The 21,338-nt window shown below is 40.9% G+C and overlaps 1 long non-coding RNA gene across 1 annotated transcript; it reads right to left on the bottom strand.

Annotated features, from left to right (window-relative positions):
* Positions 1 to 646: 646 nt before the first annotated feature.
* On the bottom strand, positions 647 to 11,721 carry LOC124277298. Its single transcript, XR_006898790.1, has 3 exons — positions 11,631 to 11,721; positions 9,556 to 9,557; positions 647 to 657 (listed from the first exon to the last, which is right to left on the bottom strand). It is a non-coding gene; the product is annotated as an uncharacterized LOC124277298 (long non-coding RNA).
* Positions 11,722 to 21,338: the final 9,617 nt, after the last annotated feature.

The raw sequence follows: 21,338 nt of genomic DNA, 5'->3' as shown, positions 1-21,338 counted from the left end.
ACAGACAAGCATTTGGAGGAATACACAGTCTGCTTCTGGAGTTTACAAAAATAGGTGTTAAGTGAATCATCTCACATGTGATTCATATATTTATATCTGATAAAGATATAATTTAAAAAGGGATATAAAATATTGGGAGTAAATTCTACGATCATATTTTAAAAGTCCGATGTCACAGCATGATAAAATAATATGATATTTTCTTTTCCGCGTTCCCAGACCCTCGCTATCGAAAGCGCAGGACCTTTACCACAAAACATCTCCCTACCAGTGGCATAATTCATGGTACCAAGTATTATGTTGGCATTCGAGCTATCAATCTTGAACATGTTCACTGTCATCTCAGATGGCTTTGTGATATGCATAATCAAAGCTGAAAATTTACCAGCGAACATCAACAAGTAGATTAATCGAGTCTGATAACCTTATCTTCGGTGTCTCGCATGGATCTGTGACCACCACCCAGTGTGAAGCAATATCATGTTTACCCGAGGGAAGAAGAAATCCTATCGCCATACGAAACACCATTGGTTTTCGCATACCGTGTTCCGCTCTTTGATGACTTGAACCTAGAACATGGACAATATTACACAGCTTCTGTAGTAGCAGAGGACTTGCTAGCATCTCTAGTGACGTAGTTGAAGATCCCTTCCTATGCTGTTGATGTTACTCCTCCATATGGATTTCGTGCAAAACTTCTGGCCAAAGCATTCCATCACTAACATGACACATGAGAAGACTGATGGTGATCTGGTTCCTTTGAATGTATTCAATAAGTTGATTACTCGAGATACCGGGTCGCCATTATCGTGCGTGAAGGTTTAGACCCGCGGGACTATCATCTGATCATGAAGAGGCTGAGTTTGCAGGGTGCAATCCTTACATCCAGATCCCATTTGTCCTAAGATACAACCATATTTGTACCTGTGCGAAACAAGCCAAGACTTTGATGCAGAAGCGCAGTCGCCCAGCTCTTTGCAAGTCAAGCACCAGAGTAAAAGAATTGCCCAGGATGCATGAAATGTGAAGAATGCATAGACAGAGAGAACACATGGACGATGCAACAACACGGCAACTGACGCCCTCACTACTTCAGGTGGTGGCATCTGCACCAGGATGATGGACCCAGAAAGGGCTTAATGGAACATACAGATTGAGCCGGTATTAACACCAGGAGGGTTTCAGCTTCAGCCCCTTCGCCATGCAGAAGCTGGCTTCCACCAGTTGTTGAGGCATCGTTCCCTACGGGATTAGCCGGCAAACAGTCGGCCTGGTGAAACGTCGGACTATGACGCATTTGTCTTCTAAACCGATTTGTACTCAATTCACACTCCACCCACAACATCAGATGTGTTTTACCTTCGCCGGTTCTGCGCAAACCTCGAAGTGCTACTACCCGGATCCTGGTCGGCTGACGACGATGAGTCGGGAATCTCTATATGCTGGTGTGTTTCTTGGTGGTAAGTTAATGGTAATGTAAGCCATCTATCTACATATCCATGCTAACATTATCCGTGATAGTCTCTATCTCTTTCTATATATCCTGGAACGATGCTGCTAAAAATATCTTATTTATGTTTATAGGTCACACGCGGCTGTCATCTGATCTCCATAGCTGGGCTACCTCGAGTAGCGGTACATCATGTCAGATAATGGTCCCACATCCATCATCCCATGGGTCAGGCTGCGCTACGACAGCGCACCAATGAACTGGACACTCTCGTCAAACGAGCTACAAAACTTTCAGGCCACCATCCGCTGCGGGTAGAATTTGTGGCAGAACAGTGTACGCCAGTATGGAAAGACGTCCCCAGTCTACTCATGTCCTCTCATTTCAGTGGATCACAGATCCAGGACACCGCGTCACCACTTATGTCGAGTAAAAGACATGACGCGGATGGAAATCTCCCAGATACCGTGAAATGCCGTGCTCAGCTGACGGAGAAAGCTACACAGCCGTGGTTCGTGCAGCAAAACATGAGGAGGCAGTAAGTCAGCAAGCAGGCATCAGCATCTGTCACAGCAGGCAAACATTGCGCCGCCAGCATCTACAGGTACAGTGGAACTGCCGCGAGGAGTGCTGCCGACTCACGATATATCTGGCGTAGCTGTTTGAATTCGCCTTTAGCTGGCGTTAATGTAAAATGCTATCCCTTCTTGTCTGGAAGAAATACTATACAACAGTGATACCACAGCGAACAGACCTACGGCAGCAAATATATTCGGCCTTCAAGTCTTCATCCTCCGTTCCGTCCCCTTAAGAACTATTCGGTGAAGACGCTGAGTTCTTCACCGCAAGATTCCGCCAGGCTGAGTAGTAGGATCATTTGTCTGATCTGTTTATCTTTTATGGATATCGATCAAAATCCAGTACATTAACCAACCTTTCAACCGGAGAGTCGATTTCAGACAATACAGTAACGCTAACGGGGAACAGTATTATAGACGTCCAGAACTGATCGCTTTCAGGTAGATGATGCTTTTCCGGTGTAAGCTTGCAGATTGCGATAGTAAATATCAAAACTGGAATCCAGCCAAAGGTAAATAATCAGAGCGGCGGTTCATACCCCATTGCTTTATTGTTTTATCAAGGCCTTATGTATACGCAGGAAGTTTCCTTAGTTCAGTGAGTCTGATAGTGTGAGGGCTTTTCGCAGCGATGTGTTTTTATCCTTAAGAGACCAATCTGACCCGCCACTATCAGCGCGTAGGCTCCAACAAGCGATACAGCTACCGCTACGCATCGTATACTACCGCCACGACGTCATATCAACGTCCCGCGCATCACATCAGAGATCCACGGATAATAAATAGCTTCGAAGCACCCGTTGGCACTTATAAAACCTACTATGGTTCTTTCTTACTCAGGAAACTGAGCAAACATATTGGCAGTAAGATATATGCTTCGCCTTTATTTTGTAAATACGTACTATAACAGCCTTTAAGGAATGATCAACCATTATAGATTGGAACTTTTCAATGTGGCGAGCGATGCCGCGGAAAACTATATATTAATATTTATATAACCGCGAAACATATTTTCTCTCACCATCCGTCTCATAATGTTTCGTGTTGTTATATAATATAACATACATATATACGAAACCTGGTTCGTAATTTAGTTCATGATTACATGAAGCAGTTTCTGCATGAAATATAACGGAATTGTCACGAAGGGCGCAACCTCGAATCAGTACTTGCATATTACGGCTCCGTACTTGATTTAAATATCAGACGATCGCATGGTTTCTTTGTTTATTATATTTGACGTATGAAGTACTGTCTCTGGAAAATTTATTGCCATTAATCCATTAATCTGATGTGGTAGGTCGACATTTCGCCTCCTTGTAAATTCGAACAAAATGTACCCTTTGTTTTTCTATGTCTTCCATGCATGTCTACAACACTTTCAATTGATATATTTCTGTCTAATTCGGTCGTTGCCCAGCTATAATTGAAATAATATGTTATATCTGCTTCCAGACAAGCGTTTGACAAAACAAATACTTTAAGATGATGTACATATGTGGTGACGGCTTTTGAGAAATATAGGGATATGATACCAAAAACAAAGAAATAGCCAGTGGCTATCCTGATCTGGTGGCGTCAAATACATTAACAAATGCAGATAAATAAAACCAAGAGATGTAACTTCCGGCTGCAAAGATATTTCGTGAAGTTGTTTGTCGCGGGTAAATTCGACATTTTCCACCGCGCCAGTAAACGAACATTCCTATAGCGGCCAGTCGTATAAAGCCCTTCCACTGGATCTGCCAACCGGAAACCGAAATAAAGATAACGATAACTGCACCGGACGTCAATCTCAAACGTATCATTTCTGCGCTTATCGCAGCAATCACTTATTCCCAGACCCACGACTTTGTAAGTTTGAATCGACGCCAACACCAACTGTTACCGAGGACGACTGATATATGACAACAGTGGTTTACGGAGAATATGGTTTTACGTCGAAAAGGCTTCATGCGTATTGTTCCGGTTGTCACCGCAATGTATGTTCGCCGTAAATCTTAACCTGTTTCAAGCATCTCTACCCTAACGCCCTGTTATCGATCCTTCAGCCGCTGTAAACAGTGTAAACTTTTTCCGCACCACCTCGCGCAAATTTAAATCACCCTTCTGCTTCAGGGATATCCACCGCTAAGAAGACTACTTAGATGTGTGAAAGCTTGCACTTTGGTCAGTATCAGTCATAAGATCTTGCAAGATCCGATTTCAAAACATACCTGTGGATGAATTCAACCTTCAATGTTTGAAATTTTGAACAGCATTCCGCGCCTATGCCCGATGCTAATCCTTGATATGACTTAGCCTTCATGGCTTTTCGTGTTTGTTCAGGTGAACAACTGACTTGCTCTTTTTGCATTAAGACCACCTCCCGTGCGTGAGGAGCGTCCGCCCGAGAGCGGAAGGTCAGTGGTTCGATCCCCACCCGTTATACCAAAAGACGTTAAAAGCATAAAATTTGCTGGGTCCCTGTCTGGCGCTCAGCATTAATGGGTACATCAAGGACTGGTCGGCCTGGAGGCCTGAGGGCATTCATGCTTCACTGCGGCATGGTGATCCAGTGGGTTAGCAATTATAAAACCAGCTCTGCCCGGCCAGTACAAGCGCAGCCGCATTATCGCCATACACACGCATGCCCGTCGTCATATGAGCGAAAAATTCTAAGACGACGGCAACCCAATTTCCACCTCACCTCACCTTTGCGCTTTAAGTTTATTAAATAAGACATCATTAAAAGATCACTCCCACGACCTGTGGCATCACTGTACAATCCTTTTGCGCTCTGATACAAAGCCGCGGCCGATGCTGTGGTACAGTTGATTCCGCTACCAAGTAATTATGTCTTATCGTGTTTTATTAATTCTAACCTTCATAAGTTACCTGCAAAATGCGCGCCTCTCTTAAGACAAATTCAATTCCAGAAAACATCCAGAGAAGAAAGTAGGGGCATTACCGCCGCATTTCGGTGATAGACAACCTCTGCATAATGCGCTTGTGGTTATTGGGTATGAAAATTATATTCTGCCAAGACCACTTTACAGAAATGTAAAGACGAACGCATATACCAAACTTCCGGCGGTTGCATCGATATTTATGTGAAATGACGCCGCCATTCGTAAAACTGCTGATCTGGATCTGCGCGTTCTGGCATAGTACCCGCATTTCATACGTTTTTCATGGTTAACCGCGCTTTCCGTGTTTCGCATCGCGCAGATACCAGCAAATATGTCGGCGTAGCGGAGCGAAATTACCTATTTTCGCATAGACTTAACTTTGGTAAATTTTCAAACCCTTATCGAGAAGCCTTTGGTCAATAGCAAACTGGGAACAATATGTAATCTACGGAATTCTCATCGTGCTGTTAGCATTGACATCACGGCCTCTGCCATGCAGCCTCTTTAAAAAAGTTTCACTAATTAGAGCCGTTCACTTTATTATGTGTAAGGTTTACAACTGCCCTCTGCTTTGCCTGGAAAAAGTATTATTTTCTGAGATTTCAAATGTATGACGGATCTAGTTGACCTCTTTTCTTTTGACGCATACATCAACACCTTTGTTTCTTCTTTGCGATCATTTCTGTGACGAATGTAAACGACAGAGAAGCGTAGTAAATCTTAAACTGAGTGCACCGATTCTAAAACATCTAAAAGCAAAAATCAGTCTCCAAGATGCCCTAGAATATTTTGTGAAGTACAGGAGATATAAAGAGGTCTATTTTCCTTACGAATACAATTGTACAATTCAGCGATTTAAGTAAAATGCACAAACCTGAACGAAAATGCATGAATGAAATCTGTTTCAGACAGCCAGGACCCAAACATGGAAATGCAGTTTGTGTGATGACTCATGTGGAAATGAGCAGACTGCACAAAATAAAACAAGAAGAAAAATATTTCGGCAAACTGGTCCAAGTAAATCTACAATAATAGAGGAAACCAACCTGATCAGCCATTATTCGGTTCCTCCAGGGTTATCTAGCATCTGATTGCTTGAATTGTAATTGTTAGTTCATAATGAACATTGTCCAACAGTTGTAGCATTTTTGTGATGAACATGCCCACAGTAAGTGACTAGTATATGATCTCCTCTTGATAGTGCTGGTTTACAACCTAAAATAGGCTCTGTGAATCAGGACAATGACCGAATGTTTTCCTGAATCCGGAATTTAAAACAAGGGAATGATGCTGTAAATCTGGCAACATTCTGGGGCAAAAGTCAGTCTCAAAATATGCCAGAGAACACTGATTTCACGAAATACAACAAGATCCTTTTCTTATGGGCCACAATACGGGCTAGACTGTTCAATAATAGTAAACGTAGTGCAGAATACTGATGCAAGCAGATCAGTATGATGGTGATGGTACTAAGAGTGAGGAGGAGTTAAGATTTAAAGTCACATCAGCCATATCGACTAAAACTAGTTCTAAATGCAGAATACATACATATAATATATATATAACTCCAATAACGATGGACAGTAAAGCACTAGATTATCAAGCAAAATGATTTAAACTTGCTAGCAAATATCTTTAAAAGTAGAAAACTGGTTTGGGACAATTCATGTAAAAACAAAGGCTTGTCGCCAACAACTGAAGGTGGATCCCCATACTAGGTCCATGGGGACTTACATTGTTGCTACCTGCATGGGACCCTAGCTGGATTTACACCGTCCCTTCAACTATTGGCGTTTTTGCTGAGATGTAGCCATACAGTGAAATGAAAAAATACGATTAAAACATGGTAGACTTAAATTTAGATCGCCATGTACACTACGTACACTTCTCAGGACAATAATTTCTACATGTTTTGGAACCCCTTTATGGGTACAGCCACTAACAATTTGAGAGTTACTAATTTATACCTCCAATTATAAAATATGCATCTACTTACAAAATCATTTAACAAATCTAATTCTTTAAAAATGCACACAAACAAACTGACATTAAAAGATCCCAAAGCTCGTGGATTTAAAATAGCTATCCCTTTGTGATGGAATATTCAACAAAGTCCTTGGACTAAGAAAGCTGTAAATTCCATAAAATGAAAAAGAACATAGTCGCCTGTTCTGTGCTGAGAGTAAAATAACTAGAATATCACAGTTAATTTCAATGTGTAAAACTAGTATGAAAAATTCCAAACATTTAACCGCAGGAAAAGACAAGCACATTATAAAGTGAACAAAGGCATTGCCAACAACCGAAGATAAATCACCATACCAGGGACCATATGACTTCATGACTGCTTCTCCTGCATTGAGCGCTGAGTCAGTGCGTGATGCTGCTATTGGTAGAATGCACAAACTCGGGAAAAGAGAGAAACAGAACAAGATATGCCCGTTCCAGTCAGCTGTCACATAGCTGGAATACTGCTGGGTGCGTCTTTAAACAACAACAACAACCCAATCCCAGAGAACGCCATCCAAAGTCTGATGCCCCGCATGTAAAGTTAAAGTTGTTCCCATGACCGCCCTTGCTTCAAATAACAAAAACAGTGTGGGTATACGTGATACATCAGCCAATAAACACGTATGTTAACTGAGGTAGAACTCCACCAAGTGTACCACCACATCCGTCTCTTTAGCATTTAACCATAATCCTCTTATCACATCAAGTAGTGAGCGAGTAGTTAGGTTTTAATCTTGCCTCAAAGCAATATTTGCAAAATATCACTCCAGAAATATTTCACATTGCAGGTCCTTTGTATGGAATCGAACTCGGGTCTTCGTGACGAGCTAACACTCTACTCTCCTCCACTAGAAGCACCCCACCGCCCCTATCATGTAGCTGACTTTCTCGATAATTTCGCAGCGTATTTGAGACAAGCGGGAATTATTACCGTGAATCGGTTACGTTCTGTCAAACATTTCAAATTCGTGTACCTGTATCCACCATGACAAAGTTCAAAGGGAAAACTCGTTTACGATCTACGGGCATTTTATAAATAAAAAGTGGTGAAACACATATATAATTCCACCTATTTATGTCCAGAGGTTCCGTACATTTCGTTCTAAACTGATTGTCATTTCACCGAGAAACATGATGTGAATATGCTGACTCTTCTATTGATAAATATGTTTGTAAAAAATTGGGATAATACATGTACTTTTTGGACAAAGAAGCGGAATCTCACATACACAAATTTACATTTAGATCTGTGTATGAGCATTCAAAGTGACACGAAACAACTCCACAAGGCTGTAAGGATAAAAACGGATAATTTCAACTTTCACACAACGCCCTCTATTATGAACAATCATTCCAGCTCCAACTTTGGGTAAGCTTCCATTTCACACCTTTTGGAGGAACAATTAGGCAGCATGCTGCTTTTACCAAGAATTCGAAGAGTTGCCATCCAACTCTTGCTCAGAAGCTGCCTATCGCAGGTACAACATCCAAGGTCTCAGCAGCGCCGCAAAACGTTTTATGGTAGATAAGACCGGAGCGCGAGCGACAAAAATTATGTCTGGTGAAATTCCCATTTTGACTCAAAAATTCACTATTTTATTGCCCAAGATCTCGAATTCATTTGTGTAATTGACTAGACTTTGCATATTTTGACAGGCGCCACTAGTGATCTGAGTATTACGCTTACTTTCGTGGAACACCTGGTATCACTATTTATTTTGATAGTGATCGACACACATGTTCTGGCTTCATCGTATCACCTGGTGTCAATTACTGGTCTGTCTGGTCCAGGCTCGATTGTTTGCAGACAACATCATACATCTGTAATGCAGCTGAAACAAATATATAGTCATGATACAGCTCGCCACCTGTATTAACCGACTCTGCTTTGTAGCATATACTGTCACGGGCATAAAGGATGGCAGCTTTTTATTTATCAATGGTATCGCTCTATGGTCGGGGTATTATTGAGTCACTGCTTGCACTGCATTCAGGTCGATGGAAGCGCAGGCGTAAGTTCAAGAAGCAGGTCAGCACGAAACGGTGGTTGTTGTGGCGTCCAGCCCACCCCAGCGGTACTATTTGAGACTTGCTCCTGGCTCTTTCGCTGCCGCGTTTCTTTTTAACCACTCTACTACTAAGGCTGGAATGCATCTATACAGATTCTGCCTTTGAATTGTTCAATCTCTATTCTTCCTGCAACACGTTAGACAGTGAAGGAGAGGAAGTTAAATATAAAGCCCACATCGGCACATTTCAGCGACATCGTGACTAAAACATTATATAAGCACTTTAATAATATGTTGTTTCTGCAACAGCTGTCACGCGAAGCAAACATCTCAGTTCTCAGCTATATAGAAATGTAAAACCAGCTTGTAAGTATTAAACATTTACTACAATACAGGACATCCAATATGAAACATCCCTTCACCACTGGGCAATAGTGGGAGTGAGTTTATTTGAAAGGTCACTGCAGCTCCTGAAGACACTGTATTTTTAATGTATTTTAGCCTGTAGCCTTTTCTGGAAATAAACTTGACTCTGACATTGAAATTATCAGCATAGCTGTGTATTACTGACTCCATACATTCCATTCAGTAGAAATTTCCAAATACCAGTTCGCCACATCTTTTAAGTCTCGTTGATCAAAACTTGTTTTCAGAAGCTTGTCCGACAGAAATTTAAATTGCTGCAATTCAAATGTGATAGCTCTCATTATATGCATTTGATTTTCGGCATTTATATCAATTACACAATTGCTATTAATTAAATCCAGCTGCAGATGAATGTAATGTATGCTATTGTTTATGTCCGAGATGAACACAACATATGTTATATTTGGGATTACACTGGTCTCATAAAGTACAGATTCTAGCACATGTGTTGTAAGTTGAGTACCATCCGGGATGACCTCGCGGTGGCTGAGCGGGTTGAGAAGCTTTTCGATTTCTAAGTTTTGTGACTCTAGGTGTGTTGGTCTGAACCTGGATGGGATCTAACCCAACAAAAGTTCTAGAATTTGTATTTTGCTAATAGTAATCCCAAATATAACATATGCTGCATTTGGTCCACATTCTAAATGGCATTGTGTGTAATCACAGAGATCTAATTTGTTTCTGAACAAGTCCATTTGTATGATTGATCGCGTAATGATCAACAATCTCTAAAAGGTTTAATTGCTAAATTCAATTTAGAAATTTGAACTTTAAATAAATATGGACTAATTATTGAATTATTATGGAAACATCAAAATTACTGGCTACATAAGCAACTATAAAAAAGCTGCTAAATTTTCAACAGGTCAAGTACCAAGGCCGTGTAATCAGAATCCCGCGAGGGCACTTTCAGGAGCCGTGAATCAATTTAATGTGCACCATTAAAAAGGAAAGTTTTGATTCTTACCGTCAGCACATCCCAGGATAATTTTGATATATAGTTCCTGCATTCCGCCTGTTGTAATTTTCCTATTACTAGATGACCTTACAGGATTTTAGCCCACGGCCCGTATAAGGTTTAAAAAAGTATGGTCGGTCAAGAAATACATCGAAAATGGTGTTGTTAAGGCGTCCTCTGAAAACAATTATTTGGACAGTTGCCGTATCTGTCGTATACGTCGCGATAGACTTACACCCTTTTCTAGTTCATCCTGAAAGCAGCCCTGTTGTAAAGTTCGGATTAAGAGATCTTGAAGGTGATAAATTGTGAGGAAGTCAACAATGATACCGGGACAAGCATTGGTGAAGAGCTGTCGTATTGAAAGATCTTCGGTCGGTTGACAATCGAAGAGGAGTGAGTGAGGAATATTTAACTATTGCAATATATCGTGACGTGTCAAGCCATGCACAATAAAAGTAGAAACATTTTGAAGATTAAAACCTGTCGACGATGTACAGTAAAAGACTAGAGAATCACAGTTATAAATATAGAACTAGCGCAGTTAAAATATTCCAAATTAAAGAAGACAATAATAAATATAAAATACGGGTTATAGATCGCCAACAACCGGGAAGCGGTAGATCACCATACTAAGGCCTATGGGGACTTACATTACTTTTGCTACCAGCATGGACCCTAGCTGGATTTACACCATCCCTAGCGGCCATTGGCGTTGATGCTGAGATTTGTGCCACATTAAAAAAAAACACAAAAAAATACTCAAGCGATTAAAAACCTGTAAACTTAAACTGGATTCTGAAAATGCTTTTGTCATGCCCTGGTGATAATTTACGTTCAAACCCCCTTTATGGGCATGCTTCTACTCAACAATCCTGTAGCTATCAATTCAAACTACCAATAATAAAATATTTACCCATTTACAAATTATTTAACAAATCTGAATTCTTTTTAAAAATGCAATAATTTAAATGAGAACTTATATTATTAAAAAGATCCTTCTATAGTTCGTGATTTGAATATATATCTCTTGTATGGAATATTCAATGCAGTCAAGCGAGATATGCTTGACCGTGATCCTCTTCATCACAAGGGATGTTATACCAGAGGATCTTCGCCTTCAATAAATATTCGTGAGTATATTCTAGTATGTACAATGCGACATCGTCGCATAATGACCTCTCTCAAATCTGGACTGACAACCTCAAGCAGGTGTAAACCGGATTGCTGTGGGTTTCATTGCATGCACTCTATTGATACCCTACTTCAATGGGTGTCCTGAATTTTCGGTGGATCAGATCACGGGACGTAAGTTCTATCGCTAGCTTTGTAACTCAGGAGTATAGAATAAGAAGTGGTGGCTCAGATTTGTTGAGTGCTGCCTGGCAGCAAAGATCGCCACCGTATTCCAAACCTGGCTGGGTGTTGATTGATGTCATTGGGCTAGCAGCAAGATCATTATACAATCTAATATTCAACATGGATGTTTGCAAGAGAGATTTCTTTTAATAGCCTGGAAGGCAAGAAAGATCGTGAAAATAATATATTTCGTTTGCGTTTGGGATGTCTTTGAATATATTTAAGAGCTTGCTAAGATGGCGTTTCTGTTTCTGCTGTAAATATATAGGTTTTATCCGGTATCTTAGAAGATATTGTTCTGGATTCCAATGACAGTGGCACATGCCATTGCGCTACATCCTGGACCCATCTGTAAATATGGATTTTGTATGTATTATAGCACTTTTAATGATTATATTCTTGTTTCTATACTCGTAATTCGTTAGTTTCGGATTATAAACCTTTATCAGTAAGTAGGTCAACTTGTGGCCCCTACCAATTGCCAAGGATGAAAAGAAAGAAGACGGAAAGAGATATATTCTCCAACCTCAAAGTTGCGTTGAAATGTATTGTTGATTCTTATCCCTATAGGTGGAACAAGCAGTTAGTTTTGATATACAAATCCTCAAAAGAGGATTTCAAAACGCAAGTGTGAGCAGGATTGATTCATTAGAATATAACTTCGTGATATATTGTAGGGACAATTTGATATTTGGCGAAGTTTTAAAGATGGCTCATCGGCCTCCCAAACGAGACTGTCAAATGTAGAAGTTCTGAAAGACCCAAGACAAAGTCTTAGACCCTGGGTGAGCGGATAGAATCAAGTGTTTGAGGCTGCTTTACAGGCCCCACCATATGTCGATAGAGCCAGAATCAAGTTTCTGATCGTAACTCAGTGATCTATACAATGAAGGAGGGTGCTCTTGGTCCTCCTCACTTTGAACTGGAAACGACTACCAAGTCGAGTGCCTTCAGGCATTTGCCTTTTAGATTTTTGATATGTGCAGTACACGCAACGCAAAAGTGATGATACCCAAGGAATTTAGCTCTTTGACAACTTTGATGGGTGTGCTTACGAATGATAATTCAGGATCTTATGGGCTTGTATTTCCGCCAAAAATGGTAGATAAATATTGACACTTTGCACCTAAACCCGCTTTCGAGACACCCATTTATTAATTTTGTTGAGACAAATTTGTAATTTGTTCTAATAGTTCGTATGTTTTACCACGGCAAGAAATATTAAAACGGTCCATGAAAAGAGATCCATCGATTAACTTCATTACTTAAACCTTTGAAAGACTATTTATTTTAATACTAAAGAGTGTGACAGATAAAATACTGCCTCCTAGGGACGCCCCTGATTCTGATTGTAATTGCCTGTCCGTTAAAACCAGACATAAAGAGGCAAACGGCCTCAACCAAAAATCGTAACTTTAAAATCCCATGTTTCATATGTGGCGGCCACATGCTTTTTCAAATCAGCATTCATACCGTGCTGCCGTTTTTAATAATGGCATTTCTTAACAAAGGATTCTAAACGCACTAAATGACGATAGTACTTCTGTTTTGATGGAAACCACATTGAATGTCTGCTAAGTAAGGTTATTAGTCTAAGCACCATGCAAGTCGATTATTTGGTCATGCCCATGGTCTTGCAGCAAACGCAGCTAGTTAATGGAGATTGGTCGATTCGAAGACTATGAACACGTCCAGGCTTAGGATAGGGACAATAATAGCACGTTTCATGAAGAAGGAAATTGGTCCAGGTCCAAATATCATCAAAACGTTTAAAAGGTTTCTAAGCATGAATCCTGTAGTGCTCTGCAGCCGATAATGTATGTTATCAGCACCTGGAGCCGCATCATGAGCTTGACTGCAGCCAGTGCATGAAGCTCAGTGAACAAAAACAAGCACTGTGTAATCTTCCATTATCCAACTTGAAATTATTGCTTTTTCCTGTCGTTTTTATAATTTTGGAACAGATAATCTGGATACAGCTATGTTTGGCCAAAGTTTCTCCAGCCTGTCGGTAATATCAGATTGACTAGTTAATGTAATTCGTCTCCATCTTTAAGATGCTTGGTGCTGATTTAAACCTTTACCTTTATTTCGGATCATATTCCATACTTTCTTTGATACCATGCCCGTGAATTTATTTCGGCGGCGTCGCTGCATTGATGCTTTTACTGGCTTCTTGCCGCCCCTACATTTAAAATTTGAATTATTCAAAATGGTGGACCATGGTGATGCTACGGAACATTTCAGCTTTCTTCCGTGCCTTCCTAGCCTGTTTGCACTCATTGGTGAACCATGGTTTTCGTGATGTGGAATTGCGAGGATTTGGGGATACACTCCATCAGCAATGTTAATTAGTTCATCAGAGAAATCTTTACAGATCAGTACATCTCTACCGGGAAGAGTTCGGCTTAAGTCTGCTACAACACAGAGCTTGGCCAGCTAGTTAGCTTTTTAAGTTCCATCTCGAATATGGAGTAATATCAGATGGGCTGGTTATACGTAGTAAGTAGGAGTTACCTAATATATGGTCGTCATGGACTGACCATTCAAATTCATTTAGTAATTCTGAATTCGTGATTGATAAGTCGAGCAGAATAGGTTCCTGTACCAGGGTGTAAATACGTGTTGGAACCATCATTATAAATACATAAATCATTGTCTGAACAAACCTCCAGTAGTTTACCTTTAGCGTTTGTATTGCACCCAAAGAGGGTTGTAGGCACAAGTCCCGCCAACAATATTAGGGTTTAGGGAGTTGGTCATACAGAGTTTGGAAGATCATCTCTGGAATGACTGAAGACGGTGAGATACAGCATAAATGTAAATGCAACGTGTAAAGTGAGTCGTGACTGCAACTGCTTGAAGATTAGGAAGTAAGTGTAATAGGGCTATGGATAAATATTCTGTCGACTAGGATTGAAGAACCTCCAGTGGCCCCAATACCTGGAGGTGAGAAATAATGATAGTTACTGAAATGACGCAGGTCAAAAGATCCAAGCCCTGTTTCTTTTAAACATGTCTCCTGCTAGACAAAATTGACGGGCATACAATCCTGGACTAATAACTGTAACCTTCATTGTAATTAGTGCCGTAGTCCCTGCAATTCCAATTGCAATGATGGGTGTTGAATAAACTATCTTCGGGATTTACTGCATTCACACCTCGTGACCTTCGGAGGCATGCTCGTGCCCCGATTTGGACGTTTTCGGACACGTCCATATCCTCAAGTGATCCGTATTTGCTGTAAAGTTTGGATTTTTATTTTCAGACCCCTTTTTGGGGCTCCTGCCACTTTGCTTTTTGTTACAGTCCGTCAGGCTTAGGTTTATTTTTTTCCTCTAGGAACCTGTTAGTACATTAGACAAAGATTTCGAGGACTTTGTGGGTGGCTGGTGGATGATTTGAACTATGCAACAGAAGCTTAGACCCTGACTTGACTTTGTGAATTGGCATAGAAGTGGCTCAGCAGTCTGAGTAGATATTGGGTAGGTAAGAAAATCTGTGGAGAATCGGTGTTCACCTAAGTCAAGTTGGTTTGGGGAACCCGGAAGAAGATTTATGGAAAACTCAGTGGATGGCCATGACGGTGCTTTGGCTCTTGAAGCCATTATGTTTCCTGTGGGTCAGATTTTTATAACAAGTTGTTTTGCTTCCTGCAAAACTAATATTTTCAGTGTACTCAACCTCAAGTAATTCCATCTGGTGCTTCCTAAATTGGACACTCTTTAGAGAAAGAGGGAATGATTCTCCCTGAACAATTGGTGCATTTTTGTAATCACTGTACCAGAATTTCTGTTGTGTGGTCTTCACAACGCAGTGAGCACATACAACAGACAATGTGCAGGTACTTTATACCATGACCATAGTACTTTTTGTACTTTGAAACATTCCAGTGGATTCGTGAATATGCGTTTCCACTTTGATGTGACAAAAACTGCAGCCTCTTGATTGGACTTTTTGAGCAGTAGAGTAGACAAATGAAAACAAGTAAGTGCGTTGGCTTGCTGGATCTTGGCTGTATTTTCGGGTAGTGAAACGCTCGACGAATAACACACCTTGGTCCTTCATCCTCAGAGGCATTATCAGCTTCCATCATATCAGCAAAAGTCTATCACGGTCTCTCAAGCAATGCCCTTTGCTGGTGTTAAGTGTTCAGTGGGCAGAGACTGACACGGAATACCGACAAATTGATTTAGTTGAAAAGGAGGTTGTTTGCCTGGTGGCCTCTTAGTGTATTCAACAAGTAAAGAACCAGTACCAGAACGTTTTAACATTTCTCACATCTCCTGCGGTTCCTTTGTATGCCTTTAGATACGGCAAAAGGGTTCCAGCTGTAATGGAGTATTGTCAGTGGTCTCACCTTACAATTTAAATCGTGGCCAGTAAACAATAGAGGTGGACAGTCTTGGTTGTTAACATCAGGATCAGTAGTAATCAAGAGGACGTTTTGATTGTTTGAGGGGGGTCTGTGTCATGGTAAGGTTATATTGTTTCGTCAAACTGTTCTCACCCACTAGGAGTATCACAAGGATAATGCTATGCTATATGGCCTCCAGCCTGCAGCAATCTCGCTGATACTCCGATGATATACGCCGCACGCAGAATAATAATAAAAGTACTTTCATTCCACCTGATTACTCCGCGAGCCACCGCCGCTCTGGGCATACGACTCTAGGCAAAAAACACATGAAAGTGTACATTTTGAAATTCTAATTCCTAAAAAAATCGCCAAGACTAAAAAAAGAGTATAAGCCATAATTTTCAAAAATTTTGTGCAACATTCCATGATGTAATCAATGCACAGGCTTTGAGTGACCAGCCGATTGCTTGAACCGGGCCTATTCAACCACCCGTCCAGGTGAAGTTATGGCCGAAGTGGTGCGTTGGGCAAAGGAACATTGTTCCTGGGAACCAGTGCCCCAACCACCAGAATCCTTTCCTCCACCAACACAGGGGCGCAAACCTGGCAACGGCAAACGGGTTGGTGGACTCAACATGCCCCCGGGTCCACAACGGGGGGGTTGAAGGGCGCTTATTACGGTTACCCAGCACCCACCACGAGGAGGTGGCCAGGCTTCATGGGTGCCGTTGACCAACCTGGAAGCAGGCCAAGTTGCAAACTCTCTCAAGGACACCCGTGTCCATCACCGTCATCCTGGCAGGTTGGAATGTCACCATCGACCAAAACAATTCTTACACCCAACGATAACGATTGACAGAAAAGGGCTCGCAATGCATGCGGCCATCAAGAAATCTCTTTGCTTTCAGACATGACAGCAAGACGTTTTCCCGGTAGAATATTGTTTAGTGTTGCTTAACTGAAATTAAATAGGCACTATAACGATAGAAATTGCTGGGCTTCTTCTGGTGTTCAGTATAAAAAGTCACCCTCGCGAATTCAGAGGTACTTGTAGTTCCAAATATTGCTCAGCGATTATGATGAACATGCTAAGCAATGAATACAAAATGTAATTATATGATATATAGATGTTCTTGTATCAGTTAAGACAAGAATGACTTGTGAATTATTTCAATATTTTGTATTCTTCAAATGCGATATTCTCTGCGCAGATATCATAATGAGGGCATTCTGCACCATTCTGTCACCAGAAGCATGGAAGACATACACGCCTCATAATAATTCCAGGTGGGTAACGTGCGAAACAAACAAACTTATAAGCATATCCATATATTGTAAATCTATGTATGTGAAAATTTTGAAATAGCATGTAAGCATCCATTTCTCCATGTCCAGTTACGTAAAATAAGCCAACAATTGAAAATTATCACAAATCTACTCTTTTAACGAAATTTCCGCAGCCCTCATGATTTGTCACACTCAAGTATTGCCACCCGAATTCATATGGCGTGATTGAGATGAATGATGTGTATTGATAGACTAACTCCTTTTTCAGAGAAAGGTCACATCCCCTGCGATACTATGTCTTCGCCCCTCTACAGCAATGATTTTCACAGTTCACGACATGAATGGCGAGAATGGGACTGAAAGCCCTTGACCTTGACAGCATCTGGCAAGCTCCATCAGGAGAATGCACCTCAACGTCCTTTGTTATGTGTTCCGCTAACTGTATCATTGAACTCCTCCGTCAGGTACAACGTCATTAAACATCGCAAAAATTTTATAATTTTTTCAAAATGTTTTTAATAGTAGTGTTTCTGTTTTATAATGCTAGCTAGAAGATGATCTTAACCAGAGAATTATAATCACGGTAAGGGTGCCGTCATGTTGTTTCGTTGATGATTCTGAACGTGCAAATAAACCTCCTCACGCAAAAATAGATGAGAAATGCAAAATTGAAGGGGAACATGTGCATCAAACATCACATGCTTTATGTCGGAGAAATCTCGCGAATCCGGATGTAGAATCAATTCAGTGAATTTACTAAAAGAATGAATAAATCCCATTACAAGACCAACGGGTGAAAGGCATTGACCTACATGACTTTATATGTAAGCGTCACTGCAGTTATTAGTTGTCACTCAAAACAGCTTTGTATTAGTGGCACTCAAAATACGAGGGTCGATCAAAAAGCACGCAGCCTAACTATACTAAGCAGCAAAAGAAACGTCAGTTTGGAATTCTTCTTCGCAGAAACGGATAACTGTAAACTCATATTTAATGTTTTGATTGCATATTTTTGACAATGATTCCAACTCTTTACCTAAAGCAAGACATTCCTTCCCAAACTCAGAATGGAACCCAGGAAATGGTCTCAAAAACGCAACCTGATCTCTCGAGATGGTGTTCTCCATGTTTTTCATGCAACTCATGCTGCACGTGCTGTTCATAAGGACCCCAAACCTGGTTGAAATATTCACATTAGAACAACAGCAGGATGCTGTGACTCACGACAGCTCAGAGGAACTAGGCGCTAGGAAGACTTGAAGCTGGCCACACTGCACGCACGCTGCCAATTCACTTCCAGGTCAACGTTCGACCATCTACAGGCTGCTGTAAAGTTCAAGGCCACCAGCACCAATAAATGATCGCCGCGTACTGGCGGACCAAGGGTGACCACAAGACGACAAGACCGCCATTTTGGGCGACAGAATGTACAGAATCCTTTCATGCAGGGAAACAGCACGCCAGACAGTGGGAACACACGGAAGACTTAATAAGTACTGATACAGTACACCAACATCTTCACAGCGGGAACCTCAATTGCCGTAGACCTTACCGTGGACATATCCTCACCCCCTCGTCAATGGCGTGAACGTCTGCAGTTTGCCCTACAACACCAAAACGGTCGATGGTTAGGTAATGGAGAACTCCGTTATTCTGTTCACAGATGAGAGTCGGTACTGCGTATCAACTGCAGATGGCAGAACAAGAATATGGCGAACGACGTGGCCAGCGTTTCTCAGACCAGTGTGTTATGGAAAGAGATTCATGGGAGGTGCAAGCATCATGGTATGGGGTTGAATAGGCATGAACCAGAGAGTGGGTCCTGTGGTGTTCCAGAACCTTGGTCCAGGGAGAGGAGGCGGCATCAATGAGCGGTACGCTACATCGACCAAGCTCTGTGACCCCACGTCATACTACATTTCACACGTCACCGGAACAACATTTTCCAGCATGATAACGCCTGGGACCGTACTGGCAGAGCTACACGGAACTTCCTACAGCAGAACGGTGTCAACATTATGAAGTGGTTAGCCCTTAGTCCCGATTTAAAACCCAATTGAACATCTTTAGGATGAGGAGAGACTGAATAAATGTCATACCAAGACCGAACACAGCCGATGTTTATGCGCCAGGCCTTTCTCAGAGTAAGTTGTTCCAGGTGCCAATGGCCTTCATCAATCGATTGGTGCACTCCATGCATAGACGCTGTGCTGCAGTTATTGCCGCTCATGGTGGTCACACCAGATACTGGAAGTCAAGAGTCTGGAATGGACTGCAAACGTTCGCGTAATGTCTTTGAATTGTGCCGCTGCTGAGTATATATTCTGGATATCCAATGTTTGAAAAGCGTCCATTTTATTTTGAAGGAATCGTTAGCAAAGCCATATCCAAACTTCTTCACATGTGGGTAATGTGGTTAACCAGATATTTGTCATCACAACACAATAGGGTATAATATTTCTAATAAACTTGCAGAAAATGAAAACGATTTGTCTTTTTGGTACCTCTTTGGATAATGGTATGCCTCAGATAATGTCATATAAAAATATGATCAGTATATTATTGGATAACTACACATCATGATCCACAGTCAAAGATTTGGATTGCCTGATTTATATTTAGTCGGGGTCTATTTTTAGACACCCCCATTTTAATCTTTTCAAAAACATTGTGTCCAGATATTCAAGCTGGCGCAATAATATATTGTGAGCTGACACTCTGTGTGACCATTCAGTATTTACTTTGAACCCTTGGCATCATGTATGCATACGTGAAAAACATTAGAATAAGCTATGCGCCTCCTTATGATTACTTCATCTGACAGGGACTTTATCAATCTTCAAACACACAAAATATTTCTGCATATTTTGTTTCCTGAAGTTTTTGATGCATTTATTGTAGATAAATCTGATTTTGAAGGTACCAAGATAAAAGGTCAAACAAAATGGGGATCGTGAGACTGGGACATAGCAAAACTTGCTTGAGCTTGACAGGTTATATGTAGAAAGATAAAACATAATAATAACTGCATTTGTATCGTTTTCTTGGTGATTCTACATACTTTTGATCGCCCGACGTATGTCACATAATACTCAGGAAGAAACCTTCTACCCGAACATAATTCATGATCTTTTGATTCACTAAAACCTAAGGGGCGGTGGGTAGCCGGAAGTGGTTAAAGCGTTGGCTCGTCACGCCGAAGACCCGGGTTCGAATCCCACATGGGGGTACACCAGGTAGCCCATTTCTGGTGTATCTCCCGCCGTGATATTGCTGGAATATTGCTAAAAGCGGCGTAAAACCAACCTTCACTCACTAAAACCTAAAGAAAAGGTATGTAAACTTATGTAAAACATATATTCCATACAGAGATATATTACTGATCCAGCAAATGTATCACACAGATCACTGCTCTTAAGATTAACCGTAATCCTTAATACGATCAATAGAATTGAGATAATTAATACCCATCTAGATTTTCAAAAACTCGAAGGATTTCATTTGAATCTTTACAATTTCAGAAACGGACGGGTTCAGCCATTTGATTTTTCAGCTTTGTATACAACTATCTCGCATGACAAACTTAAGGAAAAACGGAAATTTGTACATCGGACATTTTGTTTCTATATATCATAAACTTTGGGAGGAGCATATTTATACTTATATATCTGTCTTCAGGGGTTTAGGATAATTGTCAAATATGAAAGCAAATCTCATCTGATGTTTAATGAGAAAGCCGTACATGAAATGCTGGACTCCAAATGTTCTCCGTTGGATACAACATTGAGACAATCTCAAACGGCAACCAATGTGTTATTCTCATTGTGAATCTGATTCTTGATGCAATATCTGCTAACAAGATCAGAACAAGGTTATTTTGCCAAAGATGTATCGATAGCGATATCGTTCAGTAGCTTCCTTTCCGCCGATTAACCCACCTGAACTTGAAGTAACAGAGACCAGTGAGTAAGCCTCCTTCTGTAATATATTTTTGTATGCATAAAGATTTA

The sequence above is a fragment of the Haliotis rubra genome, unplaced genomic scaffold (genome assembly GCF_003918875.1).
Source record: "Haliotis rubra isolate DU_JTF1 unplaced genomic scaffold, ASM391887v1 Scf1059, whole genome shotgun sequence".
Classification (NCBI taxonomy): domain Eukaryota; kingdom Metazoa; phylum Mollusca; class Gastropoda; order Lepetellida; family Haliotidae; genus Haliotis; species Haliotis rubra.
Note: the sequence above shows the minus strand (reverse complement) of the source record. Positions and strands in the feature narration are given on the sequence as shown.